Here is a 12974-nt window from a genome sequence, read left to right as displayed (position 1 = left end):
CAGCTGCAGGGGCAGCAAGAGGGCGGAGGCGCCGCGCGCCCGGCCGAAGTGTTGGACCGGTGCGCTTTACGTGCTGAAATAAACACGCGACAGCCCCGAAATGTTTCCAGAGTGCTGTGCACTGAAGACTTGCCTGGTGCTCCTCCGTGCAGATTCTTTGTCCTCCTCCAGTGCGGGACGAGCCAACACAAGGGAGCGCATTCGCCAACATCCAGGCACGCAATGCGATTTGGAAAGCAGCTCCTTTCCAAAGAGTTGCACACGAACGATCCTTCAGTCCCGCTCGGGGGGCACGGAACCCCCGCCACACACAGCTTCAAGTAGCGAGTCAGGCGCCGGGGCTTTCGCTTACGGCCACACCACCCTGAACACGCCCGATCTCATCTGATCTCGGAAGCTAAGCAGCATCGGGCCTGGTTAGTACTTGGATGGGAGACTGCCTGGGAATACCAGGTGCTGTAAGCTTTTGCTCTCCCAGCCAGCAGGGGTCGCCGTTGGTGCCGTAGGCTTTGGGAGGAAAACCTGCAGGATGGAAAGGTGATCTATAGCCTCATCTCTAGAGATGTTTTGTTGCTGTGGCATGTGTGTGACCCATATTCAAAAAAAAAAACCCGTCTGTAAAACGAATATCGAAGCTGCCTCTAAATCTGCAAATGAAGATGAGTCGATAAACCACTCGTTTTTCGTATAACTAGACATATATTCATTTGTTACCGATTTCATTCATTGAGCACGGATACAATAGAGGTACAGCCATTCACTGTTTGACATGTCTGCACTGGTACAGAACCGAGCAATCAGAAAACGGGTGAAACTGTCTTTAGACTCAGCATACAGTACCGAGGCCCCCCATGACCAAATAAAGGCTAACCTCGATAATCAGCCTAAAGAACGCAGACTACAGCAAAACGACTGACTTTGAAAAGGGAATGAACGTCCGGAAGGAGTAGTGGAACTAGCTTGAGATGCTTCTCCGGACCCCTAACTAAAAGCCAGCGAGAACCAGCAGCGGCGTCCACTCCTGTCGAACCGGGATCCTTCCGCAGCCACGCAGCTCGTGGTGTCCTAACCCTCCCGTATCTGATTTTGGACCAAGCACATCAGGGGAGAGCGCGAACGCAGTCCCCCACTACCAGAAATTATGCAGTCGAGATTCCCACATTTGGGGAATTCGCAGGGGTCAGCACAGCCGGAGTGCAATGGCCAAGCCTCGCCCTGGGTGAACCGATTTCGATTTCGATTTTTAAGAACTTTATTTCCTTTTCACAAAAAAATACAGGAAATCACAAATCAGAAAGCTTTACATTAATATACATACTTAAAACAGTATATATGATCACATCTCATTACATTTTGACACGGTAACAGTTACATAGCAACAATTTTCTTTTTTTCTGGTGCAAATCACATTCTTTATTTAAACATGATAATGTTTTTCACAGTTTCTTGAGATACTGTCCAATGCCCTCTATTTCCCACAGATTTTCTGCTTCCTCCCTCCCTTCTCTCCACAGATCTCTGAGGTAATAGTTCTCTCGGGTGATGAACAGGGCCAGGCTACCTGCTGCCTTGACTGGGACCTCGATGCCTTTGAACAGCCCCATGTTCCTCACTCTCCACAGGGCGTCTTTCCCACTGTTCACCACGGCCCAGATCCTGTCAAACACGTCAGGAGGAAGTTTGACAGGAGAGATGCCGTATATGATGAAAGCAGCGGTCAGGGTAAATTGGGGCGAGAGAGCCTGCAACCAATCTTCAAACTGTGCCCAGAAGGCCTTAGCAAAAAAGCAGGACCACAGGAGATGGGTCACAGTCTCCTCCTCGCCGCAGCCCACCCTAACGCAGCGAGGGCTGGGGGTGAGGCCCCTACGGTACAAGAAAGTTCGTACCGGTAAGCACTGGTGGACGACACTCCAGGCTAAATCTCTGTGAATGTTGCACAGAAATTTAGAGGATGTGTGTTTCCACACCTTCCTTGTTTGGGCTGATGTTAAAATGCCCACAGGGGTCTGCCTATTGTTCTGGGGTGCTACGAAATCTTCCAGTTTTTGGACGCTGACATCTCGGAGGGGAATATGGCCAATTGGGTGAGATCTTAGAAAACTTTTAACTGTCCCATAAATTGCAGGGCATGTGTCAGAGAGTGGGACGTCCAGCTTGGGTCTGACACCCCACACTCTGAACACCTCCCTACCTACCCAGAGCCTGGAAAAATAAGTCCAGGTACGCGCTGCAGGTGCTGTTGCAAAGCCTCTCAGCACAGAGGCCAGGAAAATGCACAGCAGCTTCGTAGCAATATCTGGGACAGACTTCCCCCCTGAGGGTAGCGGCCTGTACATTATTTCCCTTCTGAGTCTTTCCTGCTTCCCACCCCATAGAAATTGAAACATCAATCTCCTCAGCACCGCCGCAACACGGTGTGGGATTGGGAAGGTAGAAGCCAGAAAATTCAAGACAGGCAAGAGCTCGGCTTTGATGACCAGCACCTTCCCTGTCATGGTGAGGTCTCGGTCCTTCCATTGCATCAGTTTTTTGTTTAAGATTGGCAATTTGTTCTGCCAATTTACTGTTCCCATCTCTTCTCCAAAATACACCCCCAGGACCTTAATTCTCTTCTCTTGCAGCCTGAGATCATGTCCTTCTTTTGGCTCCCTCCAGTTCTGATAAAAAATCTCACTCTTAGATGTGTTAATTTTTGCGGAGGAAGCCAAAGAGAACCGATCACAGCACTGCAGAGCTCTGCTAATTGAGGCATTGTCAGAGAGGAGCAGGGTGACGTCATCCATGTATAGAGACGTCTTTACCTCTCCTCCCCCACTTCCAGGCACTGGTATCCCATTAATGGCCTGATCCTGGCGCAAGGCACAGGCTAAGGGCTCCATAGCCAAAACGAATAACAAGGGGGATAATGGGCAGCCCTGCCTCACCCCTGAACAGACTTCAAAGGTGCGTGATCTATTGCCATTAACCATGACTCTGCTGTTGCTACCTGTGTACAGCAGGTTAATCCACTTTCTCATGATGGGGCCAAACTTCATTTGCTCAAGTACCGATGTTAAGTACTGCCGGTTTAGGCGGTCAAAGGCCTTTTCTAGGTCTACACCTAAAATGCACAGAGGGAGGGAGCGATCCTCAGAGTACAGACAGACATCCCTCAACAAGGCCAGGTTGTCGCTCATCAGGCGTCCTGCTATCCCACAAGTCTGTTCTTTCCCTACCAGTGAGGCCACTACATTTTGTAGGCGCAGGAAAAGGGCTTTGGACAGGATCTTAGTGTCCACGCCTAACAGGCTGAGGGGTCTCCAGTTCTTTATGTCATTTTTTGCTCCTTTCTTAAACAAGAGAGAGATAGTGCCTTCTCTTAAGGAGTCAGGCAGCAATTCTGTCTTGTAGCTTTCCTCGAATAGGAGCAGTAGCGGATCCTGAAGCAGATCCCAAAAGGTGCAATAAAATTCTTTAGGGAGCCCGTCAGCACCCGGAGTTTTCCCCTTCTGTAAGCTCTCCATAGCCTGTCTCAGCTCTTCTACTGTCAAATCCCTCTCAAGTACTTCCCTATCTTCTTCACTCAAAATGTTTTCTAGCTTTGAGGTAAAAAAATGAATATCTTCATCCTTTACCTCTGTAGAACTGTACAGTCTTGAGTAGAAGGCCTCGGTGCAGGAGAGGATAGCACTCGGCTCTGTTCTCTCTCGTCCCTCCTCATCAACTACACTTTCCATGACAGTCTTGGAGCCTACCACTTTCCTGAAAAAGAAGCGAGTACACTTCTCATTTTCTTCCAAGAACTGCACTCTGCTTCTTAACAGCACTCCTCGACTACTTTCTTCGGCTATGCTCCGGATGTCCTTTTTTAAAAGGGCGATATCCTCGAGCACATCGAAGCCACTGTGCAGCATCGTGTAGAGACGCTGCAGCTGCCTCTGTTTCCTGGCTAGCACTCCTCTCCGTCTGGCAGCAGCCTTCCTTCCCTCAGCCATGAAAAAGGCCTTTGTCCTCACCTTCACCTCCTCCCACCACTCTCCTACTGACCCGTACAGACACTGCAAGGACAGCCACTGTGATAGTTTCTCCTTGTAGCGGGATACTACCCCCTCGTTCTCTAGCAGCTTTGTGTTGAGTTTCCAGAGGCCTGGGCCAAAGACAGTCCCGCCCTGGAGTTCCACTCTACACCCTAAAGCCTGATGATCTGAGAAGAAGACAGGCTGAAGAGTGACCCCAACAACTTTCACTCTCTCTGAGACAAAGCAACAGTCAACTCTGGAGCCGCCACCCCCCCCCGACCATGCACATCCCGCTGCCGTGGGACACACACATCCACATGCGTCCGAGAGTTCAAAGTCCCGAACCAACCTCCTTCTTGATCAAGGTATCTCCCCTGCCAGGTAAGTATGAGTTAAACAGGCCCCTGCAAGCGGCCCGCACCCACAGCACAAATCGCGCAGCCTAGGCCACCTCCTCGCCCCGCACGCCACCGCCTCCTGCTGGGCCCACTCTTTCACACACTCAAACGCCACACTGACACTCAAAAGTGTGGGCAAAACGAGAAAACGAGCGTGCCGTTTCCTACACATCTGCAGTCGCCGTTGCGCATTCGCAGCATGTCCCGGGATGCAATTCGGCCTCATTTGCATAACTCCAGACCGGCAGATCGCCACGCAAGCTCGCGACGTGCGCCTGCCACACACCGAACAAACCTTTTCAGCAATTTCCAAAAAACGGGCCTGCTCGCCTGCCCACAAGGCTCCGTCTCTTACCTGCTCTCCAGAGCCTGCTGCCTTCTGTGCTTTTCTCTCGGCACCGCTGCAGTGCACACAACTCCTGCAGCGGGAGGGGGGGAGAAAGTTCCCGCGCTCCGCCGCAGGGAAGGCTCGCTCCGTGCGCACACGTCCTTTCGATGCCAGTCCAACAAGTGCTCCGCATTAGCTGCGTCGGGGCTCCGGCGTGTCGCACCTCACCTCACCTCGCACTGCCCCCTCCTTGAATGTCTGCCGCTGGGCATGCCCCGCTCTCCTCCGCCTTATCTTATCGCGTGTGAGCACCGACAATGGCCACAATGCCGGGGAATGGCACCTGTAAAGTGTTAATTGGGGCACAGGAACAGCCCGTCTCGTCTCGGGGGGGGGCGGCTTCAGAGACAATACAGCAAACACAGCGGGGCGGGGGAAGAAGACGACACCACACATGCGGGTACATTCAGCTCCGGCGGGAACGAGACATTTGTCGGTCTTTTCAAGTGCCGAGAGCCGAGCAATCCTTCACTTGTATCGTTTCTCCCCGGTGACTAGATCTGGCCCTGCGACTCTCGACTGGGCTCACCCCCGGGGCAGCCCAGCAGGTGTGAGCCTGGCCGGCACCCGGATGGGAGATTCCACCCCGGAAAAGCTCCGGTTGCTGCTGCTCCTGCAAGAGGTGTGACTGGGACCAGTAGGGAGCGCTCACCCTGCGGGCTGTGTGGCTCTCTTACGCCCCAGCCTCCTGATGGCGACACTCTGCTGCACAAACAGGCGCCGTCCTTCGGGGGAGGCGTCAAACCGAGGTCCCGACCCTCCTTGGCCATTAGGAAACCCCAGGGCGTCTCTCAAAAAGAGACGCCGTGGGTGTCCCTCTGGTGTTAGTGCTCCCCTTTACCCATCAGTCGGGGTCTCCTCCTAATCCCCGTCTCACCTGTAACAATCAATGACGAGGCCCCCCTGTCCGTGAGATTTAGTACTCGCGCAAGAGACCGGGGGCAGAGCGCGAACGCGGTCCCCCGCCCCCCACAAAGTGCGCGCTCCGGGTTCCCTCTCGGGGCCCTGCAACACAGCGGAAGGGCAGCGAGAAGGAGCCTCTTGCTCTGACGCCGCAAGGCCACAAGAGGGCGGAGGCGCCGCGCGCCCGGCCGACGTGTTGGACCGGTGCGCTTTACGTGCTGAAATAAACACGCGAAAGCCCCGAAATGTTTCCAGAGTGCTGTGCACTGGAGGTTTTTGTCTGGTGAAGACTTGCCTGGTGCTCCTCCGTGCAGATTGTTTGTCCTCCTCCAGTGCGGGACGAGCCAACACAAGGGAGCGCATTCGCCAACATCCAGGCACGCAATGCGATTTGGAAAGCAGCTCCTTTCCAAAGAGTGGCACACGAACGATCCTTCAGTCCCGCTCGGGGAGCACGGAACCCCCGCCACACACAGCTTCAAGTAGCGAGTCAGGCGCCGGGGCTTTCGCTTATGGCCACACAACCCTGAACACGCCCGATCTCGTCTGATCTCGGAAGCTAAGCAGCGTCGGGCCTGGTTAGTACTTGGATGGGAGACTGCCTGGGAATACCAGGTGCTGTAAGCTTTTGCTCTCCCGGCCAGCAGGGGTCGCCGTTGGTGCCGTAGGCTTTGGGAGGAAAACCTGCAGGATGGAAAGGTGATCTATAGCCTCATCTCTAGAGATGTTTTGTTGCTGTGGCATGTGTGTGACCCATATTCAAAAAAAAAAACCCGTCTGTAAAACGAATATCGAAGCTGCCTCTAAATCTGCAAATGAAGATGAGTCGATAAACCACTCGTTTTTCGTATAACTAGACATATATTCATTTGTTACCGATTTCATTCATTGAGCACGGATACAATAGAGGTACAGCCATTCACTGTTTGACATGTCTGCACTGGTACAGAACCGAGCAATCAGAAAACGGGTGAAACTGTCTTTAGACTCAGCATACAGTACCGAGGCCCCCCATGACCAAATAAAGGCTAACCTCGATAATCAGCCTAAAGAACGCAGACTACAGCAAAACGACTGACTTTGAAAAGGGAATGAACGTCCGGAAGGAGTAGTGGAACTAGCTTGAGATGCTTCTCCGGACCCCTAACTAAAAGCCAGCGAGAACCAGCAGCGGCGTCCACTCTTGTCGAACCGGGATCCTTCCGCAGCCACGCAGCTTGTGGTGTCCTAACCCTCCCGTATCTGATTTTGGACCAAGCACATCAGGGGAGAGCGCGAACGCAGTCCCCCACTACCAGAAATTATGCAGTCGAGATTCCCACATTTGGGGAATTCGCAGGGGTCAGCACAGCCGGAGTGCAATGGCCGAGCCTCGCCCTGGGTGAACCTCCTTCTTGATCAAGGTATCTCCCCTGCCAGGTAAGTATGAGTTAAACAGGCCCCTGCAAGCGGCCCGCACCCACAGCACAAATCGCGCAGCCTAGGCCACCTCCTCGCCCCGCACGCCACCGCCTCCTGCTGGGCCCACTCTTTCACACACTCACACGCCACACTAACACTCAAAAGTGTGGGCAAAACGAGAAAACGAGCGCGCCGTTTCCTACACATCTGCAGTCGCCGTTGCGCATTCGCAGCATGTCCCGGGATGCAATTCGGCCTCATTTGCATAACTCCAGACCGGCAGATCGCCACGCAAGCTCGCGACGTGCGCCTGCCACACACCGAACAAACCTTTTCAGCAATTTCCAAAAAACGGGCCTGCTCGCCTGCCCACAAGGCTCCGTCTCTTACCTGCTCTCCAGAGCCTGCTGCCTTCTGTGCTTTTCTCTCGGCACCGCTGCAGCGCACACAACTCCTGCAGCGGGAGGGGGGGAGAAAGTTCCAGCGCTCCGCCGCAGGGAAGGCTCGCTCCGTGCACACACGTCCTTTCGATGCCAGTCCAACAAGTGCTCCGCATTAGCTGCGTCGGGGCTCCGGCGTGTCGCACCTCACCTCACCTCGCACTGCCCCCTCCTTGAATGTCTGCCGCTGGGCATGCCCCGCTCTCCTCCGCCTTATCTTATCGCGTGTGAGCACCGACAATGGCCACAATGCCGGGGAATGGCACCTGTAAAGTGTTAATTGGGGCACAGGAACAGCCCGTCTCGTCTCGGGGGGGCCGGCTTCAGAGACAATATAGCAAACACAGCGGGGCGGGGGAAGAAGACGACACCACACATGCGGGTACATTCAGCTCCGGCGGGAACGAGACATTTGTCGGTCTTTTCAAGTGCCAAGAGCCGAGCAATCCTTCACTTGTATCGTTTCTCCCCGGTGACTAGATCTGGCCCTGCGACTCTCGACTGGGCTCACCCCCGGGGCAGCCCAGCAGGTGTGAGCCTGGCCGGCACCCGGATGGGAGATTCCACCCCGGAAAACCTCCGGTTGCTGCTGCTCCTGCAAGAGGTGTGACTGGGACCAGTAGGGAGCGCTCACCCTGCGGGCTGTGTGGCTCTCTTACGCCCCAGCCTCCTGATGGCGACACTCTGCTGCACAAACAGGCGCCGTCCTTCGGGGGAGGCGTCAAACCTAGGTCCCGACCCTCCTTGGCCATTAGGAAACCCCAGGGCGTCTCTCAAAAAGAGACGCCGGGGGTGTCCCTCTGGTGTTAGTGCTCCCCTTTACACATCAGTCGGGGTCTCCTCCTAATCCCCGTCTCACCTGTAACAATCAATGACGAGGCCCCCCTGTCCGTGAGATTTAGTACTCGCGCAAGAGACCGGGGGCAGAGCGCGAACGCGGTCCCCCGCCCCCCACAAAGTGCGCGCTCCGGGTTCCCTCTCGGGGCCCTGCAACACAGCGGAAGGGCAGCGAGAAGGAGCCTCTTGCTCTGACGCCGCAAGGCCACAAGAGGGCGGAGGCGCCGCGCGCCCGGCCGACGTGTTGGACCGGTGCGCTTTACGTGCTGAAATAAACACGCGAAAGCCCCGAAATGTTTCCAGAGTGCTGTGCACTGGAGGTTTTTGTCTGGTGAAGACTTGCCTGGTGCTCCTCCGTGCAGATTGTTTGTCCTCCTCCAGTGCGGGACGAGCCAACACAAGGGAGCGCATTCGCCAACATCCAGGCACGCAATGCGATTTGGAAAGCAGCTCCTTTCCAAAGAGTGGCACACGAACGATCCTTCAGTCCCGCTCGGGGGGCACGGAACCCCCGCCACACACAGCTTCAAGTAGCGAGTCAGGCGCCGGGGCTTTCGCTTACGGCCACACCACCCTGAACACGCCCGATCTCGTCTGATCTTGGAAGTTAAGCAGCGTTGGGCCTGGTTAGTACTTGGATGGGAGACTGCCTGGGAATACCAGGTGCTGTAAGCTTTTGCTCTCCCGGCCAGCAGGGGTCGCCGTTGGTGCCGTAGGCTTTGGGAGGAAAACCTGCAGGATGGAAAGGTGATCTATAGCCTCATCTCTAGAGATGTTTTGTTGCTGTGGCATGTGTGTGACCCATATTCAAAAAAAAAAACCCGTCTGTAAAACGAATATCGAAGCTGCCTCTAAATCTGCAAATGAAGATGAGTCGATAAACCACTCGTTTTTCGTATAACTAGACATATATTCATTTGTTACCGATTTCATTCATTGAGCACGGATACAATAGAGGTACAGCCATTCACTGTTTGACATGTCTGCACTGGTACAGAACCGAGCAATCAGAAAACGGGTGAAACTGTCTTTAGACTCAGCATACAGTACCGAGGTCCCCCATGACCAAATAAAGGCTAACCTCGATAATCAGCCTAAAGAACGCAGACTACAGCAAAACAACTGACTTTGAAAAGGGAATGAATGTCCGGAAGGAGTAGTGGAACTAGCTTGAGATGCTTCTCCGGACCCCTAACTAAAAGCCAGCGAGAACCAGCAGCGGCGTCCACTCCTGTCGAACCGGGATCCTTCCGCAGCCACGCAGCTCGTGGTGTCCTAACCCTCCCGTATCTGATTTTGGACCAAGCACATCAGGGGAGAGCGCGAACGCAGTCCCCCACTACCAGAAATTATGCAGTCGAGATTCCCACATTTGGGGAATTCGCAGGGGTCAGCACAGCCGGAGTGCAATGGCCAAGCCTCGCCCTGGGTGAACCTCCTTCTTGATCAAGGTATCTCCCCTGCCAGGTAAGTATGAGTTAAACAGGCCCCTGCAAGCGACCATTAGCTGCGTCGGGGCTCCGGCGTGTCGCACCTCACCTCACCTCGCACTGCCCCCTCCTTGAATGTCTGCCGCTGGGCATGCCCCGCTCTCCTCCGCCTTATCTTATCGCGTGTGAGCACCGACAATGGCCACAATGCCGGGGAATGGCACCTGTAAAGTGTTAATTGGGGCACAGGAACAGCCCGTCTCGTCTCGGGGGGGCCGGCTTCAGAGACAATACAGCAAACACAGCGGGGCGGGGGAAGAAGACGACACCACACATGCGGGTACATTCAGCTCCGGCGGGAACGAGACATTTGTCGGTCTTTTCAAGTGCCGAGAGCCGAGCAATCCTTCACTTGTATCGTTTCTCCCCGGTGACTAGATCTGGCCCTGCGACTCTCGACTGGGCTCACCCCCGGGGCAGCCCAGCAGGTGTGAGCCTGGCCGGCACCCGGATGGGAGATTCCACCCCGGAAAAGCTCCGGTTGCTGCTGCTCCTGCAAGAGGTGTGACTGGGACCAGTAGGGAGCGCTCACCCTGCGGGCTGTGTGGCTCTCTTACGCTCCAGCCTCCTGATGGCGACACTCTGCTGCACAAACAGGCGCCGTCCTTCGGGGGAGGCGTCAAACCGAGGTCCCGACCCTCCTTGGCCATTAGGAAACCCCAGGGCGTCTCTCAAAAAGAGACGCCGGGGGTGTCCCTCTGGTGTTAGTGCTCCCCTTTACCCATCAGTCGGGGTCTCCTCCTAATCCCCGTCTCACCTGTAACAATCAATGACGAGGCCCCCCTGTCCGTGAGATTTAGTACTCGCGCAAGAGACCGGGGGCAGAGCGCGAACGCGGTCCCCCGCCCCCCACAAAGTGCGCGCTCCGGGTTCCCTCTCGGGGCCCTGCAACACAGCGGAAGGGCAGCGAGAAGGAGCCTCTTGCTCTGACGCCGCAAGGCCACAAGAGGGCGGAGGCGCCGCGCGCCCGGCCGACGTGTTGGACCGGTGCGCTTTACGTGCTGAAATAAACACGCGAAAGCCCCGAAATGTTTCCAGAGTGCTGTGCACTGGAGGTTTTTGTCTGGTGAAGACTTGCCTGGTGCTCCTCCGTGCAGATTGTTTGTCCTCCTCCAGTGCGGGACGTGCCAACACAAGGGAGCGCATTCGCCAACATCCAGGCACGCAATGCGATTTGGAAAGCAGCTCCTTTCCAAAGAGTGGCACACGAACGATCCTTCAGTCCCGCTCGGGGGGCACGGAACCCCCGCCACACACAGCTTCAAGTAGCGAGTCAGGCGCCGGGGCTTTCGCTTACGGCCACACCACCCTGAACACGCCCGATCTCGTCTGATCTCGGAAGCTAAGCAGCGTTGGGCCTGGTTAGTACTTGGATGGGAGACTGCCTGGGAATACCAGGTGCTGTAAGCTTTTGCTCTCCCGGCCAGCAGGGGTCGCCGTTGGTGCCGTAGGCTTTGGGAGGAAAACCTGCAGGATGGAAAGGTGATCTATAGCCTCATCTCTAGAGATGTTTTGTTGCTGTGGCATGTGTGTGACCCATATTCAAAAAAAAAAACCCTTCTGTAAAACGAATATCGAAGCTGCTTCTAAATCTGCAAATGAAGATGAGTCGATAAACCACTCGTTTTTCGTATAACTAGACATATATTCATTTGTTACCGATTTCATTCATTGAGCACGGATACAATAGAGGTACAGCCATTCACTGTTTGACATGTCTGCACTGGTACAGAACCGAGCAATCAGAAAACGGGTGAAACTGTCTTTAGACTCAGCATACAGTACCGAGGCCCCCCATGACCAAATAAAGGCTAACCTCGATAATCAGCCTAAAGAACGCAGACTACAGCAAAACGACTGACTTTGAAAAGGGAATGAACGTCCGGAAGGAGTAGTGGAACTAGCTTGAGATGCTTCTCCGGACCCCTAACTAAAAGCCAGCGAGAACCAGCAGCGGCGTCCACTCCTGTCGAACCGGGATCCTTCCGCAGCCACGCAGCTCGTGGTGTCCTAACCCTCCCGTATCTGATTTTGGACCAAGCACATCAGGGGAGAGCGCGAACGCAGTCCCCCACTACCAGAAATTATGCAGTCGAGATTCCCACATTTGGGGAATTCGCAGGGGTCAGCACAGCCGGAGTGCAATGGCCAAGCCTCGCCCTGGATGAACCTCCTTCTTGATCAAAGTATCTCCCCTGCCAGGTAAGTATGAGTTAAACAGGCCCCTGCAAGCGGCCCGCACCCACAGCACAAATCGCGCAGCCTAGGCCACCTCCTCGCCCCGCACGCCACCGCCTCCTGCTGGGCCCACTCTTTCACACACTCACACGCCACACTAACACTCAAAAGTGTGGGCAAAACGAGAAAACGAGCGCGCCGTTTCCTACACATCTGCAGTCGCCGTTGCGCATTCGCAGCATGTCCCGGGATGCAATTCGGCCTCATTTGCATAACTCCAGACCGGCAGATCGCCACGCAAGCTCGCGACGTGCGCCTGCCACACACCGAACAAACCTTTTCAGCAATTTCCAAAAAACGGGCCTGCTCGCCTGCCCACAAGGCTCCGTCTCTTACCTGCTCTCCAGAGCCTGCTGCCTTCTGTGCTTTTCTCTCGGCACCGCTGCAGTGCACACAACTCCTGCAGCGGGAGGGGGGGAGAAAGTTCCCGCGCTCCGCCGCAGGGAAGGCTCGCTCCGTGCGCACACGTCCTTTCGATGCCAGTCCAACAAGTGCTCCGCATTAGCTGCGTCGGGGCTCCGGCGTGTCGCACCTCACCTCACCTCGCACTGCCCCCTCCTTGAATGTCTGCCGCTGGGCATGCCCCGCTCTCCTCCACCTTATCTTATCGCGTGTGAGCACCGACAATGGCCACAATGCCGGGGAATGGCACCTGTAAAGTGTTAATTGGGGCACAGGAACAGCCCGTCTCGTCTCGGGGGGCCGGCTTCAGAGACAATACAGCAAACACAGCGGGGCGGGGGAAGAAGACGACACCACACATGCGGGTACATTCAGCTCCGGCGGGAACGAGACATTTGTCGGTCTTTTCAAGTGCCGAGAGCCGAGCAATCCTTCACTTGTATCGTTTCTCCCCGGTGACTAGATCTGGCCCTGCG

The 12974-nt window shown here is 55.2% G+C and overlaps 7 non-coding genes and 1 pseudogene across 7 annotated transcripts; 4 read left to right on the top strand and 4 right to left on the bottom strand.

Moving 5' to 3' along the window:
* The first annotated feature begins 346 nt into the window (after positions 1–346).
* On the top strand, positions 347–465 carry LOC138230348 (5S ribosomal RNA). Its single transcript, XR_011186375.1, has one exon. It is a non-coding gene; the product is annotated as a 5S ribosomal RNA (ribosomal RNA).
* A 636-nt stretch (positions 466–1101) lies between these two features.
* On the bottom strand, positions 1102–1277 carry LOC138230143 (U1 spliceosomal RNA; annotated as a pseudogene).
* A 4921-nt stretch (positions 1278–6198) lies between these two features.
* On the top strand, positions 6199–6317 carry LOC138230087 (5S ribosomal RNA). Its single transcript, XR_011186135.1, has one exon. It is a non-coding gene; the product is annotated as a 5S ribosomal RNA (ribosomal RNA).
* Positions 6318–6953: 636 nt separating this feature from the next.
* On the bottom strand, positions 6954–7117 carry LOC138230099 (U1 spliceosomal RNA). Its single transcript, XR_011186144.1, has one exon. It is a non-coding gene; the product is annotated as a U1 spliceosomal RNA (small nuclear RNA).
* A 1807-nt stretch (positions 7118–8924) lies between these two features.
* LOC138230335 (5S ribosomal RNA) lies at positions 8925–9043 on the top strand. The gene has a single exon (XR_011186362.1). It is a non-coding gene; the product is annotated as a 5S ribosomal RNA (ribosomal RNA).
* Positions 9044–9679: 636 nt separating this feature from the next.
* On the bottom strand, positions 9680–9843 carry LOC138230117 (U1 spliceosomal RNA). Its single transcript, XR_011186162.1, has one exon. It is a non-coding gene; the product is annotated as a U1 spliceosomal RNA (small nuclear RNA).
* Positions 9844–11149: 1306 nt separating this feature from the next.
* LOC138230118 (5S ribosomal RNA) lies at positions 11150–11268 on the top strand. Its single transcript, XR_011186163.1, has one exon. It is a non-coding gene; the product is annotated as a 5S ribosomal RNA (ribosomal RNA).
* Positions 11269–11904: 636 nt separating this feature from the next.
* On the bottom strand, positions 11905–12068 carry LOC138230130 (U1 spliceosomal RNA). Its single transcript, XR_011186175.1, has one exon. It is a non-coding gene; the product is annotated as a U1 spliceosomal RNA (small nuclear RNA).
* Positions 12069–12974: the final 906 nt, after the last annotated feature.

This window comes from Lepisosteus oculatus, unplaced genomic scaffold (assembly GCF_040954835.1).
Source record: "Lepisosteus oculatus isolate fLepOcu1 unplaced genomic scaffold, fLepOcu1.hap2 HAP2_SCAFFOLD_48, whole genome shotgun sequence".
Classification (NCBI taxonomy): Eukaryota; Metazoa; Chordata; class Actinopteri; order Semionotiformes; family Lepisosteidae; genus Lepisosteus; species Lepisosteus oculatus.
This window is presented reverse-complemented; position numbering and strand designations above follow the sequence as displayed.